The sequence below is a fragment of the Bufo gargarizans genome, chromosome 8, assembly GCF_014858855.1.
Source record: "Bufo gargarizans isolate SCDJY-AF-19 chromosome 8, ASM1485885v1, whole genome shotgun sequence".
NCBI lineage: Eukaryota > Metazoa > Chordata > Amphibia > Anura > Bufonidae > Bufo > Bufo gargarizans.
This window is the reverse complement of record NC_058087.1, coordinates 19,312,562-19,338,580: the sequence shown is the minus strand read 5'-3', so window position 1 is coordinate 19,338,580 and position 26,019 is coordinate 19,312,562. Positions and strand designations below refer to the sequence as shown.

The 26,019-nt window shown below is 44.0% G+C and overlaps 1 protein-coding gene across 4 annotated transcripts in view; it reads right to left on the bottom strand.

The window, feature by feature from the left end:
• The window catches only part of RBMS1 (RNA binding motif single stranded interacting protein 1), a 367,960-nt gene that overhangs the window by 210,279 nt on the left and 131,662 nt on the right, over nt 1-26,019 (bottom strand). The window lies entirely within an intron of this gene.

The window sequence follows — 26,019 nt, the reverse complement described above, 5'->3', positions numbered from 1 at the left end:
TGGCTGCACATGAGTGATCTGACAGCCTCTTTTGGTTTCACTTTGTCTGTGTGTTGCTGGTATGTCCACACCTCCTGTTCAGGTGTGGATCATGTGCCCTTTATCTCCCCCTATTTAGTCTGACTTTACCCATTAATCCTTGCTCTGGATAGCTTCATTTGGTTTTGAAAGAGCTGAAGTGTGGTTATTGTTGAAGTCCTGTTCATCCATCATCCTCAGAAGTGTTCCGCTTGTTGTATTTCTCCCCCCTGGTTGTTTACTAGGCCTCAGCGAGACGCTGGATCCTTCACCAGGGATAGAATGGTTTGTCTCTGCCCTATCATTACCTTTAGGGCATACGAGGGTCACCAGGGTTTTCTAGGTTCCTGTGTATGGGCATCTGTACCATCAAGAAGTGCCCATACGGATAGGAGTTAGGGCCAGGATCAGGGTTTTATAGGTGGTGACCCTTTTCCTTCCCTAGCAGTGAGGCCTAGTGTCTTCCTCCCTTCTTATTGTTGTCTTTTGGTGTTCTCCCCTACTACATCTGTGACACTAGGCCTTTCAATCAAAGCAGTGAGGGCTGGGCTGGTCACAGAAATGAGTAGAGGTTGGGTACAACAAGAGCAATGGTGATGCCCTCATTGCACCAAAGGTCTAATTTACATACTAATAAAAAGTATCATAACTCGGTAATGGAGCCTCAGATCAACAAAATACAAACGGTGATTTAATCAGGTAAACCACAGCTATTTTTCTATGCAGACAGTTTGATGGGGAGGTCACTGGTGACAGATTCCCTTTAACCCTTTAAGGACCCATGACGTAGCTGTACGTCATGGGTCCAATACCTAAACATGGCGCCCGCTTGCACGTGCAGCGGGCACCTTAGCTGCGGGGTTTCTGCTATTTTAAATAGCAGAGACCCGCGGAACATGTATGCAATCAGCTATAAGACTGATCGCATACATCTTACCCTTCAGATGCCGTGATCAAATGTGACCACGGCATCTGCGCAGACCGGAACCTGAAGTTGCGCTCTTCTGGTCCGGTAACAGCGTTCCCCGGCTCAGATCGGGGAACCTGTTACCTCGATCTAATTGACCAAAGCCTCAAGCAGGCTTAAGAGTCAATTAGATGTATATATCAATACAGGCCCCTAGGTGGCAGCCTTGTATTAATATAGTGCAAATGAAGTCTTCAATGATGGCTATTTAGCCATCATTGAATACTATGGGCAATCGAATGATTGCCATTTATTGTCACCCAAGGTGACTTAAAAAAAGTAAAAAAATGTTTTACAAATATAAAAAAATAAAAATATTTAACCAATAAAAAAATAAACATCATGGGCATCGCCACGTGCGAAAATGCCCATACTAAAAATAAAAATAGCAATTTTGCCATTTTATGTCGCTTCAACTACCCAATAATTTTTAAATAGAAAGTGATCAAAAAGTTGCACACATTCAAAACTGGTATAACTGAAAACAGATCGTCCCGCAAAAAATGAGCCCTCACACAGTCCCGTACACATAGCTACAAAAAAGTTATATGGGTCAGAATATGGTTATGAAAAAAAAAGTTTTTTCCCTCAAAGGCTTTAAAAAAAATTCTGTATTAAAACGCAGGAAAAATTATACAAGTGTGGTATCGTTGGAACCGTACTGACCTGGAGAATGAAGATAACAGGCCAATTTTACCACATAGTGTACAGTGTAAAAAATAAAATAAAAACCTTTATCAAAATTGCGTGACTGCTACAGAAGGACAATATTTGGTATTTACAGTCATTTTAAATAGCATAGTACTGCTGAAATGAAAAAGTAGCAAAAAATTCTAAAAATCAAAAAAATAAAATTCTTTGAATGTTGAGTTTAATTAATACCTCTTTCTGATAGATGTGCACCTTTAAAGATAATTCAGTTTTTGCCAAACCCCTTTTTTTTTTTTTTTTTTTACTTTTAAATTGTCTCTGCACCACTTTCCTATGGACTTTTGCGACTTTAAAAATAAAAAAAACTTACAGCCCCGCATATAACACTGTAGCATAACACAAGTGCTTCACTTGTGAATCAGTCCTGGGCATCAAGGCATGAAATAGCAGAAAGTAATCGCTTACTTACAGCGTTCAGTTTAGGTTACCTTATCTGCCTGGCTACTGTGAATGACACACTCACGACAATGCAACATTGCATTTCTAACATAAACAGCCATACAAACTGATGTCGCCTGCGCAACGTACAAATTCCTTGGAGAGTGACACAGAGTCTGCTGTGCAGTGTAGATGCCTCAGTTCCTCTGAGCTTCCGTTTTAGTCATTTCCTTGATTAAAACCATTTTACTGAGACACTACAAAAACAGCACAACAGGGCCAAGGAAGAAAAACCTAGACACCCGGTATAGCGGCTACTTCAGTTACCTTCTTAGTGGGGTTTAAGAGACGATAAGTTTGTGATAATCCTGCGCTTGGCATAGGCAGCAACATCTTTTTTGTGCTTTTTGGCCAAATAACTCAAGTAAGATAATGTTGCAGGCCAAGTCTAGGCTGTCTTACAGGGAATTTGCAAATCAGCCTTTTTGGAATGAGGTGGGGGGGAAGCAGAGAACTGATGTAGGGACATTGAGGTCAGGAACAGCAAAGGTCTCAGACTAAGGAGGAGTCACCAACAGCTTCAAGATGCAATGGAAGCAAAATCGGCATAAACACTTTATCTAAGAGAACATCCTCCAAGAACCACTCCTCTAGCCAAGGAAATTCTGTATTAACTGTATTATATCCAGCAGAAGATTGCTCTATGACGGCTGCAGCAGCGGACCCCTCCTTCTCCCAGTTGGGAGCCTGAACCTGATATGTAACTCAGTATGGACAGGGGGGTATAAACTGACATTTATTTTTCTCAGATTTTGCTTCTTGGCTGCTTTTTTGACTTCCATTAGGGCAGAGGTGTGACTACAGTTCAGCTACAGTTCCTAATGGGAGTTAGAGCAGTCTGAGACACACCCCCATTCTTATCATTGGTTCAGGCTGCAGCAGAGCAGCAGCCTGAACCAATAATGTGACAGGGGTGTGTTTCAGACTCTGTGGTCACTGTAGCTAAACTGTGTCATGTAAGTAGAGAAAAATGCAGCCACTCACACCACTATCCCTACCTACTTAGACAATCTGACCTAAATGATGGCCCCCAACTGGTCGACGGTCCCTAATTCAACCAAATGCAGGGGCCTAAAGAAAAAAAGATGTTCAAATGCCATCAGACAAAGAACCAGAAGGTAAAACATACGAGCCAAAGCAAAACATAATCACAGAATTCAATAACAGGCAGTGTCAATACCAGGAGGTAACGTTAGAAATATAGCGGGCAGTTAGAGGCAAGGTGAAGGTCAAAGCAGAAGTCAAGGTCTTGGAGTTCCAAAAAGTGTAAACACTAGTGTGTCAATGAAGACCAATCATAGGCACCTATTGCCAGTAGACTCCCCGTTCTCCCACTGACAGGAAGCATGTGACATCAGCACCCAGCCTGATTGACTCAATGTTCGTGCTCCCTGACTGTCAGTTGGGCTGTTTGCCAAAGCAATGGAATGATCCCCTAGCTGCACCACAACAGAGAAGCTGGTGGTGAGGCCTGCGCCTCGTCATAAAGACCAGCATAGCACATGTCAATCTTGATAAATCAGGGTCACGATTTTTGCAAAAATAGAAACTTTTTTTAATAGTGATAGAGGCCTGCGGAAGAACTGCCAGAATTAACCCCCTTCTTCTGACAACCTCACTCTTCAAGTGCTCTGAGGCAAACTGAGAACTTAAAGTGGCCTGGAATTTTTATTTTTTAAAGTGGCCCCATTTTGTAGGTGGGTTCAAACTGACAGAAGGTGGGCAACACAAATAGGCAGGATCAGCAATAACGTCCCATCAGAACCATATACCACTGATCAGCACAATATATTGCCCGAAAAACTGCCCCACTGTGGTGGCCATCAATGGATGCCATTTTCTGTCCTCCTCCACCAGGTATGGAGCAGGGGGCTGAGGAGGTAAGATTCAGGCCACAGCAGTTGAATTCAGGAGGACATGTGCAGTCGCTGGCCGGGTACATGAGCTCCTGATTCTCACAGAGTTAATTACCGCTGAGAGCTCATTATGCCCCTGGCCAGCAGTGGAAAGGAGGGCTTGGGTGGTCCCCAGGGAAATTTCCCTGTAATGTATGGCCAATGCACCCGTGCTATTGCTAAATCTAAGCTTGGACATTGCTGTGTACGGTTGACGCCACTTTGTTCTGCACATTTCCTGGAGACACAGCACAGTTTACATACTACAGCGAGTTGCTATTTACCTTGTACAAGGCACACACACAACGGCCATTTATGACTACATGTCGCTAGTCATTAAAGGTTTCACACAGTAAGAGAAGGATGCATATGTAAGGATGTTAACCAGGTGGAAGATTTATTGCAGCTAGTTAAGTTATTCTTGAGCCCTGAGCTAATGGACTAAACAGAAACAGAAATGTCTGCCATCCGAAAATCAGTTCCATTCATCTGAATGGGGTTGTTTTGGTGGGAAGCACATGGATTTCTGCAAGCCTTATTCAGGTGAATTGAACCGATTTTCAGTTGCAGAAATTTTCGCGTGTGAAGGCAGCCTAAGGGCTCATGCCCGGACCTGCAAAACACGGATACCAGCTGTGCGTGTTCTGCAATTTGTGGAACGGAATGGGCGACCCATGATAGAAATGCCTATTCTTGTCTGCGAAATGGACAACAATAGTACATCTTTTGAGTCCCTATTGAAGTTAATGGGTCCACATCCAAGCCAAAAAACATGCGGTTCGGATGCGGACCCAAACAACGGTCTTGTGCATGAGCCCTAAGGGTACGCTCACATGTGGCAGAACTTTTTCCGCAACAAAATCCGCAGGTGCGGATTTTTCTAAATTGCAATTTGTTGCAGATTATGCTGTGTATTTTTCCGCAACGCAATAGGCTGAATAGTTTGTTTGTGAATTATATTGCGGATTTCTGTGCAGATTACATCTCCACTGAAATGAATGAATACATTCAGCTATAGGCAATCTGCAACATAACTTTATTTGCATTCCGCAACGGAATTGAAGGCAGGTATTGACACTTTTCCCCACAGTCCAATATGAGGGATTTCTTTATGGGGTGTATTTTGTAGCAGAAGATTCTGCCACATGCGAGTTTACCCTAATAGCTGTGACCCGCCACATTTAACCTAAGGCACAGGGCGGACTGGCTATAAACTCTACAGGGAAATTCCCCAGTGGTCAGATGCCCATTGGACCGCACAAGCCCTCCTTACTGTCACTGACCAAGTAATCATGTATCTGTCCAGCGGTCGCAGATGCCCTCCTGAATTCAATTGTATAGTTGTCCTCAGGACAGGATACAGTTGAATACTGCGGCGAGGCTTGGGAGTTGATGGCTCCATATCTCAATTAGAGACAAGTGGAAGAGGACAGAACATGCAGCTACTGATGGCCACCACAGAGCGACAGCTTCTGGGGCAGTATCTAGTGCTGCACTGGGGTATTTAGTTCTGCTGGGGAGGTATTTTGTGCTGCACTGTGGTATTTAGTCCTGCTGGGATGGTATTTTGTGCTGCACTGTGGTATTTAGTTCTGCTGGGGAGGTATTTTGTGCTGCACTGTGGTATTTAGTTCTGCTGGGATAGTATTTTGTGCTGCACTGTGGTATTTAGTTCTGCCGGGGAGGTATTTTGTGCTGCACTGTGGTATTTAGTCCTGCTGGGATGGTATTTTGTGCTGCACTGTGGTATTTAGTTCTGCTGGGGAGGTATTTTGTGCTGCACTGTGGTATTTAGTTCTGCCGGGGCGGTATTTTGTGCTGCACTGTGGTATTTAGTTCTGCTGGGGAGGTATTTTATGCTGCACTGTGGTATTTAGTTCTGCCGGAGAGGTATTTTGTGCTGCACTGTGGTATTTAGTTCTGTTGGGGCGGTATTTTGTGCTGCACTGTGGTATTTAGTTCTGTTGGGGCGGTATTTTGTGCTGCACTGTGGTATTTGCTTCTGCTGGGATTTTTTTTTGTGCTGCACTGTGGTATTTGGTTCTGCTGGGATAGTATTTTGTGCTGCACTGTGGTATTTGGTTCTGCTGGGATGGTATTTTGTGCTGCACTGTGGTATTTAGTTCTGCTGGGGCGGTATTTTGTGCAGCACTGTGGTATTTGCTTCTGCTGGGGAGGTATTTTGTGTTGCACTGTGGTATTTAATTCTGCTGGGATGTTTTTTTTTGTGTTGCACTGTGGTATTTAGTCCTGCTGGGATGGTATTTTGTGCTGCACTGTGGTATTTAGTTCTGCCGGGGCGGTATTTTGTGCTGCACTGTGGTATTTAGTTCTGCTGGGGAGGTATTTTATGCTGCACTGTGGTATTTAATTCTGCTGGGATGTTTTATTGTGTGTTGCACTGTGGTATTTAGTTCCGCTGGGATGGTATTTTGTGCTGCACTGTGGTATTTAGTTCTGCCGGGGCGGTATTTTGTGCTGCACTGTGGTATTTAGTTCTGTTGGGGCGGTATTTTGTGCTGCACTGTGGTATTTAGTTCTGCCGGGGCGGTATTTTGTGCTGCACTGTATTTACTTCTGTTGGGGCGGTATTTTGTGCTGCACTGTGGTATTTAGTTCTGTTGGGGCGGTATTTTGTGCTGCACTGTGGTATTTAGTTCTGTTGGGGCGGTATTTTGTGCTGCACTGTGGTATTTACTTCTGCTGGGGAGGTATTTTGTGCTGCACTGTGGTATTTAGTTCTGCTGGGGAGGTATTTTGTGCTGCACTGTGGTATTTCGTTCTGCTGGGGAGGTATTTTGTGCTGCACTGTGGTATTTAGTTCTGCTGGGGAGGTATTTTGTGCTGCACTGTGGTATTTCGTTCTGCTGGGGAGGTATTTTGTGCTGCACTGTGGTATTTCGTTCTGCTGGGGAGGTATTTTGTGCTGCACTGTGGTATTTCGTTCTGCTGGGGAGGTATTTTGTGCTGCACTGTGGTATTTCGTTCTGCTGGGGAGGTATTTTGTGCTGCACTGTGGTATTTCGTTCTGCTGGGGAGGTATTTTGTGCTGCACTGTGGTATTTCGTTCTGCTGGGGAGGTATTTTGTGCTGCACTGTGGTATTTCGTTCTGCTGGGGAGGTATTTTGTGCTGCACTGTGGTATTGCTGACCCAACCTTCTTCTGTTGGCACTGCCTTCTATCAATTAGGACCCACCTACAACATGGGGGCCACTTTAAGTTCCCAGGACGTCCCTGCTAAGGCATGTGGATATGCGTGAACTTTTGCTGGAGCGGAGTCCACTCTCCAGTCTCCCGCGTTCACACAGCGCAGTTCTGCTGCAGTTTTTACATAGGTTTGTAAGCCATAACCAAGAGAAGATCCTAAAGAGAGATAAGAAGAAAGCAAGAAGCAATTGCAACAACTGAAAACACTTGTTGCCGTCAGGACATCTACTAGCAGGACATCAAACAGAAGAAAACCACCGAGGAGGATGGACTTCATTCCACAGGAACATTCTGTCTCCTGCATGGACATCTCCTCCGTGCGTCTACTAAACAGTCAGGGGTCACAGTGTCATCCTTCTAATTAGTGTCTACCAGCTGGAGGGGGGCAGTGGAACCACCACAGCGGGGGAGGGTACAAGACCAAAAGGAATGCAAAGCTGTGCAACAAACCCGACCCCTTCACAATATTATCAGGGAATGCCAAAAATGTGCACTCCGACCGGAAAGGCAGAAACATGCATGTGACACCGTGCTTAATTATGTTTTATTCTGCATTTACCCAGTAGGAAACCATTAAAAACATTAATTTGCTTCCTGATAATTTGCTTCCTCACACCTTCCTATTCAATGTTTTTGCAAATAAATTGCCGAAGACTGCAATTACACACATCAAAGAGAAAGGCAGCCTGACAAGCCATGCATTAGGGTAATTGTCACTTCATTGCTGGATATTTCCTTTAAAGGGATCTGCGCACGCTAATAATCTGGAAAATCTCTATCTTGCTTTTGAAAGCCTTCCAAAAGGACGACGCTAGCCACACGCAGAGGGGTGTTAATGTTGTAATGATTACTAACTATGTTTTTATTGTCACGGTTATGAGGGTGAGGTCAAACGGGGGCTGCCGAAACGCGGCCGCATTGAGACTGAAAGCTGCGTACCTGTGTGACCCACTGCAACTTTCCATTATACCTTTAGAAGCCGATTGTCAGTTGCATGCTTATCGTAATGGCCATATGCGTTTTTTGTTTTTTTTATAGATTCCTTTGTTATTCCTACTAGAAATGTAATAATTAACAATTTGGGGGTGTGCAGTCCATGGGGGACATTCGTCAGAGCTGGTATGCCAGTTTTCCGTTGACTTACACTTTCCTAAAAAGTGGGCGTGGCCTGGTAAGTTTACGATAATTCATTCCAGAAACTAGCGTCTACTATAGATCAAATCTAATCTGGAGTCAACGGCACTAAATATAGAAAAAAGAAAAGATAGCGGCACTAGTCACCACTAGGGATGAGCGGATTTCATATTTTGAAGTTCGTGTGCGGGTTCGTGTTGTGGTATTTGCTGAATTGCGTTATGGATTCCATTACCACAGACCATAACGCAATTCCACGACGGAATGCATAACGGAATTCCTTTAGAGGCATTCCGTTATTCATTCCGTCATAATAGAACTCTATGGCCAGTTGTATTCTGCATAATGGAAATTGGACGGATACATTATGCAGCCCATAGACTTCTATTATGATGGAATGCATAACGGAATGCCTCTGAAGGAATTCCATTATGCATTCCGTCATGGAAATGCGTTATGGTCCGTGGTAACGGAATTCATAACGCAATTCAGCAAATACCACAACACGAACCCGCACACGAACTTCAGAATATGAAATTCGCTCATCTATACTCACCACTAAAATTCATTGCGGTACAGGATGCAGGGTACATGAAAAGGCGACGGCTGTCAATAATAGATAAAAGTTAATCTGGCATAAACTATAGATCAAATCTAATCTGGTGTAAACTATAGATCAAATTTAATCTGATGTCAACTATACATCAAATCTAATCTTATGTAAACTATACATCAAATCTAATCTGGCGTCCGTTTTAGATAAAATCTAACATGGCGTCAACCAAAGATCAAATTTAATCTGGAGCACAACTATAGATCAAATTTAATCTGGCGTCAACTATAAATCAAATGTAATCTGGTGTAAACTATAGATCAAATGTAATCTGGAGTAATATACAGATCAAATCTAATCTGGTATCAACTATAGATCAAATCTAATCTGATGTAAACTATAAATCAAATCTAATCTGGTGTCAACTATAGATCAAATCTTATCTAATGTAAACTATAGATCAAATCTAATCTGGTGTAAACTATAGATCAAATCTAATCAGGAGTCAATAATAGATGAAAGCTAAATCTAATGTAAACTATAGAGCAAATCTAATCTGATGTAAACTATAGATTAAAGTGTAACCGCTATGTTTTCATCAAAAAATAAATTTTCGCACGTTACTGCTGCTGCAGCATTATGCATAAAGCAATCTTTAGTTTCTTCAAATACCACTGTTTTTTTTAAAGTTTTTCCCTTAGTTACTACTTTTTTAACCTCTACAATATGAGGACCTTCTCAAGATGGCTCCTCTGCTAGTTCTGAGGCCAAAACTGCTTTCCCTCAATTCCCATACACACTTGCTTAGGCCAGCAGCTCCCTGCCAGCCAATCAGATTAAATTACTTAGAGACACGCCTCCTCACTCTGAAGCCTAATGCAGGCATACAGTGTGAAGGACCGCCCCTCTGTTTTCCTGTCTTCTTAGCCAGAGACAGACAAGCCATAGCAACTGTCTTTCAAGGGAGCAGTTGAAAGCTGTTATAATAAGGTAATTACAGATCGTTTGACACTCATTGACAGACTAACTCAGGTATACATGCCTAGCTCTACTAAACTGGCAAATAAAAAGAAATATGATAGTTAAATTTTCAAACCTAATTTATTGTATGCAGACCGGAAATGTCCTGGTGCAGCAGGCAAGACGCAAATAAGTGTTGCAGAGGCAGTAAGTGTGGCAAACCACAATCAACTTTCCTACAGAACGGCAGTTTAAGGAGGAGACCAAATAAGGAGCACAATTTTTTTTACTGTGGTAGCAACCACAGTAGGTGGCATTGGTGGTGTAGACTGCACTTCTTCCCTGATGCAGGGGTATGTGGCTATATGGTGGCTGCATGCCTCCCAAGGCCAAGTTCACACTTCCGTTATTTGCTCAGTTATTTCCATCAGTTATTGTGAGCCTCAACCAGGTGCGGGTCAAAAACACAGAACATGTGCAGATCTTTCCATTAAATCTTATCTCAGAGTAGGCTTCACTACTGATTTTAGCTCACAATAAGGCCTCTTGCACAGGAATGTTGTGCATCCGTTCTGTGCACTGGGGACTGCAATTTCCGGTCGCTAATTCACGGACAACGTCTCGTGCGGTGGCTGGGACGGATTGAGACCCATTCAACATGAACGGGTCCGTGATCTGTCCGCACAGCAAAAAGATAGAACACGTTCTATTTTTTTGCGGTGCGGAGGCACGGACAGAAACACCACAGAAGCACTCCGTCGTGCTTCTGTGGGGTCCCTATCCGTGCTTCTGTTTCGCATCTCTGTGATTGCGGATCCATTTAAGTGATACGGCCACGGGCACACATTGTTCATGTGCAAGAGGCCTAACTGATGGAAATAACTGACCAAATAACTGAAGTGTGAACTCATCCTCAGACATGCTTGTACTCTGGGATCAACTTCAGTCACTAAATAGCTAATATTACCACCAAGACCACAGTGGAATATGACTGTGTAGACTAAGTACCTGTAGCACCAGCTGCCAGCACCCTCACAGTCTCCTCTTAGGGTGAGGCCTTTACCAGCTCGTCACACAGGAGAACATAACCCAACATAAATACATGCCCTGACCACCTAATGCAGGAAGTACAATCCCTTTTACAATCTAAGCTACTGGTCCATGTGATGTGTGGTATTCTTACGTCTATGCACCCTCACGTCACAGGGTCCTGGGACTGTATCTCATCCCAGCATCATTTTGGAAAGGGCAAAACCAATATTATTTGAGAGAACCACCATGCTTTAGCTATGGGCCCTGTTTTAATAGGGGTCATTATTGTCAGAGCTTGGGCCCACCGGAGGATCCTCTGGTGGGCCAGTCCGACCCTGCCTATACATAACTATAGAACATATAACAGTTCTGACATTATAGGGTCACTGAGGTTTCCAAAAACATTTGATATGTCATAAAAACATATCAAAAGTTTTGATGGGTTGGACTCTGAGCACTGTGACCACCACCGATTGCTAGAACGAGGAGAAAAGTTTTCAGATCACGCTTTCTCCTTCCTGGAGGAAATGGGCTCAAACAGAGTCTATGGGCTTGTCTCGGTTCGGTCCTCTGCAGCTAGGAGACAGAGTGTGATATGTGAGTGCTTCTTTTGTCTCATTCTGGGGGTCAGTGGGAGTCTCTGCGCTCAGACTCCAAACCGATCAACACTTTTGATATGTTTCTTTGACATATCAAAAGTTTTTTTAAACCTCTGTGACCTTTTAAGATCATAGGGCAAGACATCTTTTTTTGGTAGCATCGACTTGTCTCTGCAAGTTTTAAAAAAAAATCCACCAATACAGTTCCCTTATGGCATCAAGACAAAGAATATATAAGTATGAAACAGATAAAATAGGTCATAAAAAGTTCAGCAAAAATCTATAACAAACACTGAAAGTTCTCACACGTTTTATACGTGCATGTTTCCAATCAAACGACCCTACTCTTGGAAGCTAAACCAAGGCTTCTAATGAAACACTGACATCCAAATGGCCCTTTTACAATGTTTACCTAAATACTCTAAGCAGGTCAAATAATTAATGGTGCTAATTCTGACTTGTCAACATGGCATTTCCCATGGGAGAGACGGGAAGCACAAAGGAAGCTTTGAAAGCAGGAACAAGCGGCGGACCTGTTAATATACAGTAGACTAAGTATAAGTTAGGAACTAATAAAAGATGAGGCGTTGACTGGGCTGCACCGTATTGTTTGGTGCATACGGCCTGGAGAAATGGAACAGGAAAAATTCTATATCTGTAATAATGTTTATTCCATTGCTGTCCAGTGGTATTTTTTTAAAATTTTTACGGCTCAAAGGGAATTACAAATAAAAATTAAGCCCCCAGGGCGCTACTGTTGCAACACTCCTTCAGTCCACGCTGCTTTTCTCTTCCTGGTCTCAACTGAAACATTGGAAATGCCAGGAAAGGCCAACTCAGTCAATCACTGGTGTGGTCATAGTGGTGACCTCTCTCAGTCATCAATTGGCTGAGCAGGCCTTTTCTGGCATTTCCTGTGTGTGGAGCTGGGTCCAAGTTCTGGAGAACAACGGGGGCCGAAGCAGAGGCAGCAGATCGATCAGGGTGATTATGATTTTTCTTTTTTTTTTAACCACCTGTAAGCCATGTGTACAATGAAAGCAGTTGACAACCCCTTTAAAATAATGCCCATGAGAAAGGTTCACTTTTAGGGAACCTTATAATTAAAAGATATTAAATTGCATTTACACTGGTTGCCCAATTTACACAATGCCACCTATAACCTGAACAAATTATCTGAACGACAATATTTCAGGTACTAATAGTTATTATTTGTTTATCTGTAATGCGCCATTTTCCAGAACTGTATAGCGTTCACGTGATGTTAGTTCCCTATCCCAATGACATCACGTCAACATCACATTAAGTGTCAAGATTTGTAAGGCTCTGAACTGTCGACGCAACATCAATGACCTTGCCTCTAAGAGCGGTATACTTCTCATTCTCCTGGACCCTGCCCTGTAGACAGGATGTCAACAATGATGATGTGTCTTAGGGCGGAGTTTTTCCAGCAGGGCTTTAAGCAGGCTTGGATCTTTGGTGTTCAAGCTGGGACACTTCCCATGAGTCTTGCGCCAGGATGTAAACACAGGGCACGGGTCACAGATTGCAAATTCTGCACTCAGTACATCATCATCTTACTTATATAATGCAGTAAGGTTGAATGCTCGTGTAATGGAGTTTTTTCTGTGTATCTTGAAAACCCTTTTAAATAAAAATTTGCACCATTTGGCTTCTGCAGTCTGCATGTATATTGTCACGATTACAGGGAAGGGGAGGGACACAGAACTAGGCCTTTAAGGCTAGGGAGAGGGAAAAGGGCACCTCTTAGGAAGCCCCTAAACCTGGCCCTGACTCCTGTCAGTATGTATAGACCTTGCAGGTGGGACAATACATATGCTGTAACCTAGACCCTAGGAGCCCTGAAATGTCCTAAGTAGTGGCAGGGAATGAGACTACTGGTTCCTTACCAGGTGAATGAACCAGCATCTCCCTGAGGCCTAGTAACAACAAGCACAGGGGAAACAACCAAATACAAAGAGCAGTACAACTTAACTTATAGAAAATTGATGAGCAGGAACACAGGCAAGGTCCACACACCAACTCTTCCAAATCCAAGCAGAGAATATCAACTGCATGGTATGAAGTGTGAGACCAAACTTAGTAGGGAATGCAGTAATGACCACGGGCTGCACCTGTCAAAGTCCCTCAGATGACTGATGTCAGGAAATCAAGGAGATTGGCTGAGCGTGGAGGACTCTAACAGCCTCCTTGAATTCTCTTGATTCAGTGTTGATAGGGTTAATGACCACTTCCCATTTCTCAGCTGTTGCTCAGTGGTCATCACTTATACCCTTTAAAGTCTCACCCCACCCTTCTGACTATACAGTTGATAGCTTCATTTGGGTTTGGCTGAGCTGGTGTGAGATCCTCTCTGATGTTCCTGTTCTTCCATCTCTACAGAAGTTAAGTGTCACGTTTGTTTTTATTTGTTATATTCCCTGTTGTTGTATCTGGACCTGAGACAGAGACTTCCATTCGTCCATCTTGGGAGGAATGGATTGTCTATGGTCCTATACTTATTCTAGGGACTTATAGGGAAATCAGGGCCTAGGTATCCTGCTTATGAATATTCCTACCTTCAAGGTGTATTCAAATTGATAGTTAGTCAGCTCCCGGATTAAGGTTGTCTAGGAGGTGACCTGTTTCTTCCCTAGTTTCCTTGCCGATTTACTGTTCCCCTTCCCTCCTGAGTTCAGTGTGGATTCCCCCCCCCCACACTGATCGTGACAGCACCTGACAAGAGGTGTGGTCATTACCAAACCACAACACTAAGAATCAAGAGTCTGTCAGTTAACCTCACGTGCATTCAGTCTCTCCGATCATCTAACCTCTGTCACAGAAGGTATTGTGTAACACTTCCAGTGAACGAGATACTGGAGGGATCTACGGAGAATTCGGGAGTCCACTATCCTGGCGATCTGAAATTCAAGATTACCGTCCACCATGACAGGAGAGGGTTGCAGGGAGGACGGTTCAGCAGGTTCGACATCTCTTCAGTAATGATTTGTGGAAAACATTATGAATCTTTAAAGCCTGCGGAAGGTCAAGACGAAAGGCTACCGGGTTAATAATGGCGGAGATCTTATATGGACCAATAAACCTTGGGCCCAACTTCTACAAAGGTACTTTTAACTTAATGTTTCTTGTGGACAGCCACACAGAATCACCCACTCTCAGGTCTGGACCACTCATACAGTACATCTCTTGTCAGCCATTCGTTTATACTTCTTTTTCAGATTATTTTGAATTTTCTGCCAAATAGATGACAAAGAAGAGAAAAATATTTCCTCTTCAGGTATACCAGAAGTCTCCTTACCAGAAAATGTGCCAAACTGCGGATAGAACCCATATGCCCCAAAAAACGTTGACTTGTCAGTGGACTCCTGCCTACGGTTATTTATGGAGAACTCGGCCAAAGACAACTCCTCCTTATTCTCTGAGACAAAACATCTCAGATAAGTCTCCAGATTCTGGTTAGTGCGCTCAATCTGTCCACTTGACTGATGGTGAAAGGCCGAAAAGAAGGACAATTGTACCCCCAAGGGAGTGCAAAACGCCTTCCAGAATCTGGAAACAAACTGAGTCCCCCTATCAGACACCACATTAGAGGGAATACCATGTAGCTTCACGATGTTGTCAACAAACACTTGTGCGAGAGTTTTCGCGTTAGGTAGCCCTGGTAATGCAATAAAGTGCAACATCTTACTGAAGCGATCAACAACCATCAGAATCACAGTTTTTCATGAGGAATTTGGCAAATCTGTAATAAAGTCCATGGACAAATGAGTCCAAGGTCTGGACGGGATGGACAACCGAAGTAGAGATCCTGAAGTCCGAATATGTGACACCTTAGCACGTGCACAAGTGCTACAAGCTGACACATAGCCCTCCACACATTTACACAACTGCGCCCACCAGAATCTATGAGAGATGAGATCGACCATGGATCTGCTTCCAGGGTGTCCTGTAAGAACTGTACAGTGATGTTCCATTCCGTAATTCAGATGGAACAAAAAACTTTCCCGGAGGACAAGAATCCAGTGCATCTCCCTGGGGTTCCAACACCTCTGCCTCAAGGTCTGGATAAAGAGCAGATATTACTACCCCTTCAGACAAGATAGGACCAGGATCTTCTGAATTACCCCCACCCCCAGGAAAACTACGCGAGAAGGCATCCGCCTTGACGTTCTTAATCCCAGGGCTATATGTGACAATAAAATCTGGTAAAAAACAACGACCATCTGGCCTGCCTTGGGTTCAGACGTTTAGCCGACTACAGGTAGGCCCGATTTTTGTGACCGGTAATTACCGTAATGGGATGAACCGCTCCTTCTAACCAATGACGCCATTTCTCAAAAGCCAACTTAATGGCCAGCAATTTTCTATTGCCTACGTCATAATTTCTTTCTGCAGCCGAGAGATTCTTAAAGAAAGCACATTGGCGCCATTTACTAGGTGAAGGAGCCTACGACAAGACTGCTCCTACCGCTACCTCGGATGCATCAACCTCCACAATAAATGGCTGTGACACATCTGACTGCACCAGTATAGGAGCAGAAGCAAAACATTCCTTTACCGCTGAAAATCAGACCAGACTGAGAAATCCGCACCTTTCTTAGTCATATCTGTTAATGGTTTAACAGTCGAGCAATTCAAGATACATTTACGGTAGTAGTTGGTGAAACCCCAAAATCACATGAGCGCTTTCAGATTTGAGAGTAGGTAACTAAAAGGAATTGCACTTCCGGAACCGCAAATACACACTTCTCCATCTTAGCATACAATTTATTCTCCCTTAGGATCTGTAAGACCTGTCTCACGTGAACCTGATGCTTCTCCATGTCGGGGGAACAAATTAAAATATCATCCAGATACACCACCACAAACCTGTCTACCAGATGATGAAAGATGTCATTGATGAAATGTTGAAAATCAGCAGGAGCATTGGTCAACCCAAAAGGCAGGACCAAATTCTCAAAATGACTTTCAGGGCTATTAAAGGCCGTCTTCCATTCGTCCCCCTCCTTGACCCTTACCAGATTATATGCCCCCCCTCAAATCCAACTTAGAGAACACCTTGGCACCGACAATCTGATTGAACAAATCTTGAATCAAAGGAAGGGGATAGGGATCATGGATAGTAATGTGATTAAGCTCACGGAAGTCCAAACATGGCCTAAGAGTTCTGTCCTTTTTCTTGGCTGCTCTTTTGGGGCCAGAAAGATTATACAACCGAGATTTTGGCAGCTCCGGGAATTAGGTTAATAGGGCAATCATACTCTCGATGCAGAGAATATCCAAGCAGAGAATATCAACCACATGGTATGAAGTGTGAGACCAAACTAAGTAGGGAATGCAGTAATGACCACGGGCTGCACCTGACAAGAGGTGTGGTCATTACCAAACCACAACACTGAGAATCAAGAGACTGTCAGTTAACCTCACTTGCAGTTAGTCGTTCCGATCTTGTAACCTCTGTCACAGAAGGTACTGTGACATATATGCATAGTAGCTGCAGAATGCATTTCACAGTGAAATCTGGCAGGAGAGTTGATAGGACAGCTCGATGTCCAGTCCCTTTCTGTCCTCTCCTCAACAACTAGGTGCAGCTTAGTCCCATCCAGGTGACTGGTATTAAGTTGCAATACAAAGCACAGCCACTATACAATGAATTGCAATATGCTTGGTATACAGTAAGGGCGTTGCGGCCACTTCAAACAGCTGATAAGCAGGGGTGCAGCCAGTCAGAGCCCTATCGATCTGATATTGATGACCTATCCCGGAAAAACCCCTTGAGAGTGGTTATCCTGTGAAGTCAACCCCTTCTCATTAGATACTGGCTCAGCTCTTCTCACCAGAGGAAGCTGTGTCCAGCCATAAAGAAGTCACCATTAGCGACATCTCATGCTACAAGGCAGCACAGTGGCTCAGTGGTTAGCGGCTTACTGGTGCCTTGCAGCACTGGATTCCTAGGTTCCAATCTGACCATGGATAACATATGCGTGGAGCTCTCCCCGTGTTTGAATGGGTTCGCTACCACACTCCAATGCAGAATATAGCAGCGCTATATAAGTGGCTCAGTGGTTCGAATCCAACCAATGACAACATTGGCAGAGTATTCTCCCCCCGTGTTTGTGTGGGTTTCCTCCCACACTCTAAATATACTAATAGGGAACATAGATTGTGAGCCGCATTGGGGACAGCATGATGCTAATATCTGTAAAGCGCTGCAGAATATGTCAGCGCTATATACCGGTAAGTGCATAAATTAAATAACGAAATAAGTACTAGACATGAGCAAACTTTTGTAAAATTCGATTCAGCTGCTTTGCCGATTTGGCTGCTTCCCCCATCATTGTACCCCTCAGATGCCGCATTCATAGCTGATCACAGCATCTCACAGTGTAAAATGAAAAACATACTTACATGATCCATTTGCTTGCGATGGGCCGGGCGGCGCTATCTTGCTTGTAGGTCTGGCGTGAAATCTAGCGCGGCCTGAGAATACGTAATCATTCCGGGAGATTACGTAAGTCAAACACGGGGTCAATACGCCCTTTCAAACCTGCTGTGATTTGGTCACCCCCTCAAAAAAAAGAAAATGTTTACAAAATTTGCTGAGTTTGTTCCATAGGCAGCCCTCCAAATATGTCTACCCCTCAAAGAACCACTTTCCAAATGGATACAGCTTGACGACATATGCAATACTTGGCCTCATTAGAATTTTATAATGAGCTGTGATTACAGCTGGTAGCTCTTTATGCATTTACCGGTGCTCTGTCTGGTGGTGATTTAAATTCACAGTTAGAATCCGATTTGTTTTTTCAGTAGAACTAAAACCAGGATCACATTCCCCCTTCCCTGTCCAATTAACAAAATGCAGAAATAATGGTCCATGCGCTTATACTGACTGTTTTAGTTAAACACGTGTGTGGATATTGGTGCATTAAGTCACAAACTCAGAAAATAGTTCAGGAAATTAATTATGGACTATTAGAGAGAAATTTACACAGCAGGGGAAGTGTTAGTAATCAGACAGCCTAATTACTCGCTGGTTGAATTAACAGTTTTCTTATTAACCCCTCCCATACCCCCCCCTTAATGAAAAAAAACTTTTTTAAGTGTTTTGCATCCTAATTTAGTCTAAAAGCTGAATCTAAGCATTAAAATGATAAAACCGCATGCTCACAGTTTGGTGTTTTCGGTGCATCGCTGTACAACACAACAAAATCGAGTGTAGCACATTTCCTAAAGATCTGGAGTTTAATTAAATTGAATGGAAACGCAAGAGAAAAGGGGGAGGTAAATTTTTACTAACAAAGCATGAAATATATAGGCATACACCCTATGGCACAGATCACTGCCGAGGAATTAAGTTGATATCCAGTACAATGCTAGACACCAAGTGGTCAGTGGGCCATTGTACGCCTTTGGTGTCCATCATGTCGGGGATTTGGCGCTTTCCTTATTTTTATTGTTCTGCTTTTGTGATAAAACCAAAGAATGGAAATAACCAACACAGACATGGACAGAGCCTAAGGCCTCTTGCACACGACCATATGTACTTTGCGGTTCGCAAAACACGGATCCAGAAAAAATAAGGATGACGTCCGTGTGCATTCCGTATTTTGCAGAACGGAACAGCTGACCCCTAATAGAACATGACCTATCCTTGTCCGTAATGCGGACAATAATAGGACATGCTCTATTTTTTGCAGAATGGATATACGGAAATGGAAGACACACGGAGTAACTTCCGTTTTTTTTGCGGACCTGATGCAGAACCATTCATTTTAAAGGGTCCACCAAAACAAATGTAACGGGCACAGAAAGAAAATACACTTGTGTGCATGAGCCCTAAGGGTATTTTCACACTGCATTTGCTAATCTGAAAAGCTTGTGCCCCTCATGAGACACCCCTTAAGTCCCCTTTTGTAGGAATGCTCTTTAAGCGATAATCAATGTAAATATGCTGCCGATTACCCGATGAAGGAGCGAACACTCGTTCAGTGGGTAATTGGATCATTCATGCGGTCACCTATATCATTATTTGCCGGCAGCAGATCGGCCGGTCTAAACACGCTCTGCTGCCGGCAAACAATGATTCTGTATGGGGACAAGCAATGGCATAGCAATCACTCCTCCCCATACTGTGGAGGGGATCTCTGCATGTAAGTACCGAGGTCTCCTACACTGACGAGCAGGCGATTGTCGGGAAGAAACGATTCCTTCCTGGCAATAGTCTACTCAATTGAGCAGTGTAAAGGGGCCTTTAAATGTAAGGAATTTTCCACTTTTCAGTCATTCAATACGTCCATTAAAGGGAACCTGTCATCTTGATAATAGTGCCCGATCTGCAGGAGTAGCTGGGTAAATTGATATATAAAAAAAAAAAATGGTCCCTGAAGGGAGAAGGTGCAAAAGCACCCTCCCGGTGTGTACTGCTCTGTAACAAGAGAAATGTGAAAAAAATAAGGGGCAGTAACGTGTTAAAACCTAGAGTTTATTAGGACAATTAGGATCCCATAATAGGGAGGAATTAGCCCCTACCAGACAAACTAGACATACAACGATGAGTGACCTACGTAAATAGGTCACCTACAGGTCACGTCCACTACCACACTATGAAGGAGGCGGGGGTGGAAATGACCAATAAACAGACACTGTATTAGGTCTACGACGGTGTGCCATACATCTATTAATATGCCAGTAGGCGAGAAAAGGGTAGATCTTACCGGTGGTACGTATCAGGACCTGTAGTCCAGTACACAAGAGGAGATTCTTGTGCTTGAATGCGTCCTGTAGTCGGTTGTACCTTGGTGCCAAGGGGCTGCAGGGAAAGTCTGTCCCTGTTGATGCCCTACTTGGCCTATGAATCCCTAAGGTAACCTCCTAACACGGGGTCCTCTCCCCGCAAGGGGTGGCCTTGTCCGAAACCTGACCCTAATAAAAGAACCCTAGGTAGCCCTGTGGGGACAGGGGAAGTGGCCCTATTAGACATGAGAGCTACCAGGGTGTGGGGAACTAGTGATGGTGGATAAATTCAAAGTCCCATTGGGGCAGACTTTCCCTGCAGCCCTTTGGCACCAAGGTACAACCGACTAGAGGGCGCATTCAAGCACAAGAATCTCCTCTTGTGTACTGGACTACAGGTCCTGATACGCACCACCGGTAAGATCTTTTCTCGCCTACTGGCATATTAATAGATCTATGGTATGGCACACCGTCGTAGACTTAATACAGTGTCTGTTTATTGGTCATTTCCACCCCCGCCTCCTTCATAGTGTGGTAGTGGACGTGACCTGTAGGTGACCTATTTACGTAGGTCACTCATCGTTGTTTGTCTAGTTTGTCTGGTAGGGGCTAATTTCTCCCTATTATGGGATCTTAATTGTCCTAATAAACTCTAAATTGATATATAGTCTGTGGGAAAAGATCCATTATAACTTTAATTTTATTCATTGATATCCTTGTATGCAGCGATAGCTGTGACTCACTGATAAGACTGCCCACTGGACTCCTCATCATAGAAAAAGCTGAGATTTTAATGAATAAAAAATAGAATTTATAGTGTAACATTTTCCCATAAAACTATATATCAATCTGCTCAGCTTCCCCTGCTCTATAACCTACTGCCAACAGACCGAGCACCATGTTCAACGTGACATGTTCCCTTTAAGCTGGCCATAGATATGACAAATATCATTGATCCAAACGTTTTTAAGATGCCGGCATGATGACGTCATCTCGAGCCACGCAAGATTTCACGCCAGATTGTCAAGCAAGATGGTGGCCGCCGGCCCGTCGCGAGCAAATGAGGGCAGTGAGTTTGATTAATTTTTTTTTAATTTTACACAGTTTTTACACTCGGATGCCGTGATCATGTATAAACGCAGCATCTGAGGGGTGGCGCTATCGCAGATCCCTGTCATTGCACCCACTGCTTACAAAAAAATGCACTTTGTGACTAAGTAATTCATCACGAAGCAAATTTTTGGTAAAATTCGTCGAAGCAGCCGAATCGAATTTTCGAAAACTTCGCTTATCTCTAGTTATGATCTATGGAAATCTCTACTGGGCAGAACATTAATCGGTCAAGAACATTTATTTTGATCATTAGTGGTGAGAGCTACAATTGTAGGGAGAAAAATACACGTGGGGCAATGTCAACACAAAATAATTCACATGATGCTAATCTATTTTCCATGGGAAAGCAGAGATTTGGATCCATAGTGGGTGAAATATCTTTTTTCTATCTGATTTGTGAAAAAAATAAAATAAAATGTATTCAGTCATCATAGCCAGCAGGAGATTGGTGCAGACTCTGAAAGGTAATGTTATTCATAATTTTATCGTTTTTAGATTTTAGCCTCATTTTATGTTCTTTTGATAAGGGTCCCCCCCAACTGCGTTTTCTTTAATCCCCTGGGGTGTAATTATGATAGATACAATGGGGGATGACTTCTCAGCATGTCTAATTAAGAAGGAAGAGAACTGATCAGGATTTGTCATGTGTCAGAGCTCAAAACTGTGCCAAAGTCTGAACTATGGATTCTTCATGCTATAGAAGTTGCAGGAATGACTGTATTGACATGAGCAATTTTTGTTGTGGTTTTTCCGCAATTTCGATGAGTACATGTTTTTCTGCAAAGTAACGGCATGGACACATAATATTACAATGATAACATATATGCTAAAAGGACACATCCATTATTTTTCTGGCAGTTTTTATATTTCATTTTGGCAGTACTATGCCATTGAAAATTAAATACTAAATATTGCCCTTCTCTAGCAGTTAGCACAAATGATAATACTGGGCAGCAAGGACAAAATCTGCATGGAGTTTGTATGTTCTCCCCATATTTGTGTGGGTTTCCTCCGGGTTCTCTGGTTTCCTCCCACACTCAAAAGACATACTAATAGGGAACTTAGATATGGGAGCCCCATTGGGGACAGTTGGATGCTAATGTCTGTAAAGCGATGAGAAATATATAGAAACGCTATATAAGTTTGTAAAATACATAAATACCTCCTATATAGACAGATAACCAATTGTCAGTGTACTGCTGCTGTGAGGGGAAGATGTTAACCGCAAGGTAATCTTCATAATAATAGTAGGTGTAGAATTATCCCCGCAAGTGACAAAGCACCCACTTGCTGCAAGCAGAGCTTGTACCCTTGCTCTGCTAATTTAAGCAGCGGAGCAGGCAGGACATTGTCAGGGCCAGGCTAAATGTCTTGCGGAAGGTGAGTGCTTTTTCACCTGCAGAACACCCCTCCACAAGTGGCTCATTCAGACGGCTAGGGGCTCATTCAGACGGCCGTATGCAGTCTGCAAAAACGTGAATCCGTTTTTTTTTTTGCAGAAAGTTAAGTTCGTCCACAATTTTGCGGACCCATAGACTTCAATGGGGCCACCTCCTGATTTTTACTGACAAGTATAGGACATGTTTTATTTATTTTGTGGAGCCGTGGAATGGAAGAAAAAGGTCCCATAGAAGTGAATGGGTTTGCATTTAATCCGCAAAAAAACAGATCCGCATTTATGCAGACAGCATACGGACGTCTGAATGAGCCCTAACAATGTAACAGCTCTATGGCAGCATGGTGGCTCGGTGGTTAGCACTCATGCCTTGCACCATGGACAGCATCTGCATGGAGTTTGTATGTTCTTCCCGTGTTTGCATGGGTTTCGTCCGGTTTCTTCCCACACTCCAAAGACATACTGAAAGGGAACTTAGATTGTGAGCCCCATTGGCGACAGCTTGATGATAATGTCTGTAAAGCGATGCAGAATATGTCAGAAACATATAAGTTAGTAAAATAAAGAGGCTAGTATATGCCATCAATGTCAAATAGGTGCGGGTCTCATTCCTAGGACCCGCTCGTATTTCCAGAACAGGACCTCTGAAGTGAACAGAGCAGCCACGCATGCACTGCCACTCTTCACTCACCGCTAGGGAGCCCTGGCTATTTCCAGAAATCCTATAGGGGTGAACGTAGAGGTGGCTACTTCAATTGCGTGGTGCGCTTTCCATTCGCTGCTATAGGACACCAGAAAAAATACCTTTCCTCCAGAAGGAAAAAATGGGTTGAACATTAACCAGGGTAGCAACATTTGGGAGATGATAATCTAAATACCTCAAGATAGCAGTAGCGATTGGACATGCTGTCCATAAAGACCTTGTTAGCAGGATCTTAGTTTGACACTACCTTCTTAACGAAGAAACTATACATTCACCGTGAATGTTTTTTTTGTGTTCCACTAATGGATTATTTTATACGAAGGAGCTTGATCAACGAATAGCTATATCAATAAGCAAACATGATGACAGTGAAGCGGGAGGTCAGCTTACAAATGGACTCAAAATCCAGCCTTATCCACTAGAAGCTTGAATGTTTAGACTTTTACACAAGTGACACCTTTAGACTAGTGATGGACGAACATTGGCTGGGACGGTTCGCGATCAAATGTTTGTGAACCGTGCGATCGTGGTAGGCCCCATGGACTTTAATGGCAGGTGAACCTGAAAAACCTTCAGGTCATATTTGCAGCCACCAATTACTTGCTAGAAGTGCACAAAAAGTCCCACAACATGTACAGTGACATACCAGAGGGGGATCATTGGCAAAAATTCCCACAAAAAAATAGTATTTTATTCAGGGGCCATTTTTATGCGTCTTAAAGGGAAACTCTCAAAAATGTGCCCTGCTGGAGCCTAGAAAAAATATATTTTAGGCCACGGGAGTACAGGCCCCAAAAATTAGGCATTCACCTGACGGAAAAGAACTTGTGATGATGTGGCTGGAGGTACATTAGGCGGTCACTGGATAAACATTTTACTCTAGGCCACTGGAGTACAGGTCCCAAAAATTAGGCACCTGACAGAAAAGGCCTTTTATGCCGCTGTATATACATAAGACAAGTACCATTCTTTGTTCTGGGTGGTGGTGGATATGTGTGGGCTGGCATGAGGAAATTTTATTACACATGGTCATCACAGGTGTTGAATTCCTCAGAGATCCATGCCTCATTCATTTTTAGAAATGTGAGGTAGTCCACACTGTTGTAAGCTAGGTGAGTGTGCTTATCGGTCACAATCCCCCCTGCTGCGCTAAACGTCCTTTCGGATAGGACACTCGACTAGGGGCAAGCCAAGAGTTCCATGGCAAATTGGTCAAGCCTGCACACCCAGTAGTCCAGTGGTTTCTCGTTTCTCAGAGCGTCCACATCAGACGTTAACCCAATGTAGTCGGACACCTGTCGGTCTAGGCATTCCCTGAGGCTGGATACGGGGGTCCCTCTTTAAACACTGGAGCATGAAGGGCTACATTTGCACTAAATTGGGAGCGGTGGATCACCCTGGCTCCCCGGTCTTCTCCCCCCAGCCACGGACAACCCCAGGGATCCCTGAAAAGTTTAAAGTCCCCGAAAAGCCTGCTCTTCCTGCTCCTCCTCCCCCCAGCCACCATCCTCCTCTGACTCCTCTTCAGACTCCTTCTGACTTGTCTCAGATGGAAAAGCCCCCCTGGGAATTCATTCAGCATTGCGACTTTCTCATCTTCCAGCTCCTGCTCCTCGACGGCTTGATCAATGACACAACGAAATGCATGCTCCAGAAAGAAAGCGTAAGTCACTGATTGCGCCCTGGCTGTGACTGACCAGTTTGGTGATCTCATCAAATGGCCGCAGAAGTCTGCATGCATCGCGCCCGAGCAGCCATTGGAGCGGTGAGAAGAAACCAAGCTCCCAGAACCTTTCCTGCTGCAAAGTTCGTACAGGGAGTCGTTAACGGCATGTTGCTGCTGGAGCAGCCTATCAAGCATATACAAGGTGGAGTTCCAGAGCGTCGGGCTGTTACTGACAGGCAGGTGGTGTCGCCGCTGAACGTCAGCAAGGCAAGCCATGGCCATTTAAGATCTTCTAAAATGGCCAGAGATTTTCCTGGCCTGCCGCAAGACATCCTGGACCCTGGGGTATTTGGCAACGAATCGCTGCATGACTAAGTTCAGGACTTGTGCCATACACGGCACGTGTGTCATTTTGCTCTGCTTCAGCGCGCTCAGCAGATTGGCACTATTGTCGCACACCACTTTACCAACTGTCAAATTGAGCAGGGTTAGCCACTGATCAGCCTGTGACCACAGAGCTGAAAGGAGTGCAGGACCGGTGTGGCTCTTGGCTTCCAAGCACAACAGCCGCAGCACAGCATGGCAACGTCTCACCTGGCACGTTGAATAGGTTCTGGGGAGCTTGGGGGGCGCAGCGGAAGAGGCGGTAGCAATGGAAAAGCAGGAGTCATCCGAGGAGGAGACAGAGGATGGAGTAGGAGGAGAAGAAGAAGAGGCAGGACTGCATGCAATCTGTGGCGGTAACACCAAATCCACACGGGAGCCACGGGTTGAATACTTGACAGCCGTCAGAAGGTTTACCCAGTGGGAAGTAAAAGTTATGTACCTTCCCTGCCCGTGTTTGCTAGACCACATGTCTGTGGTCAGAT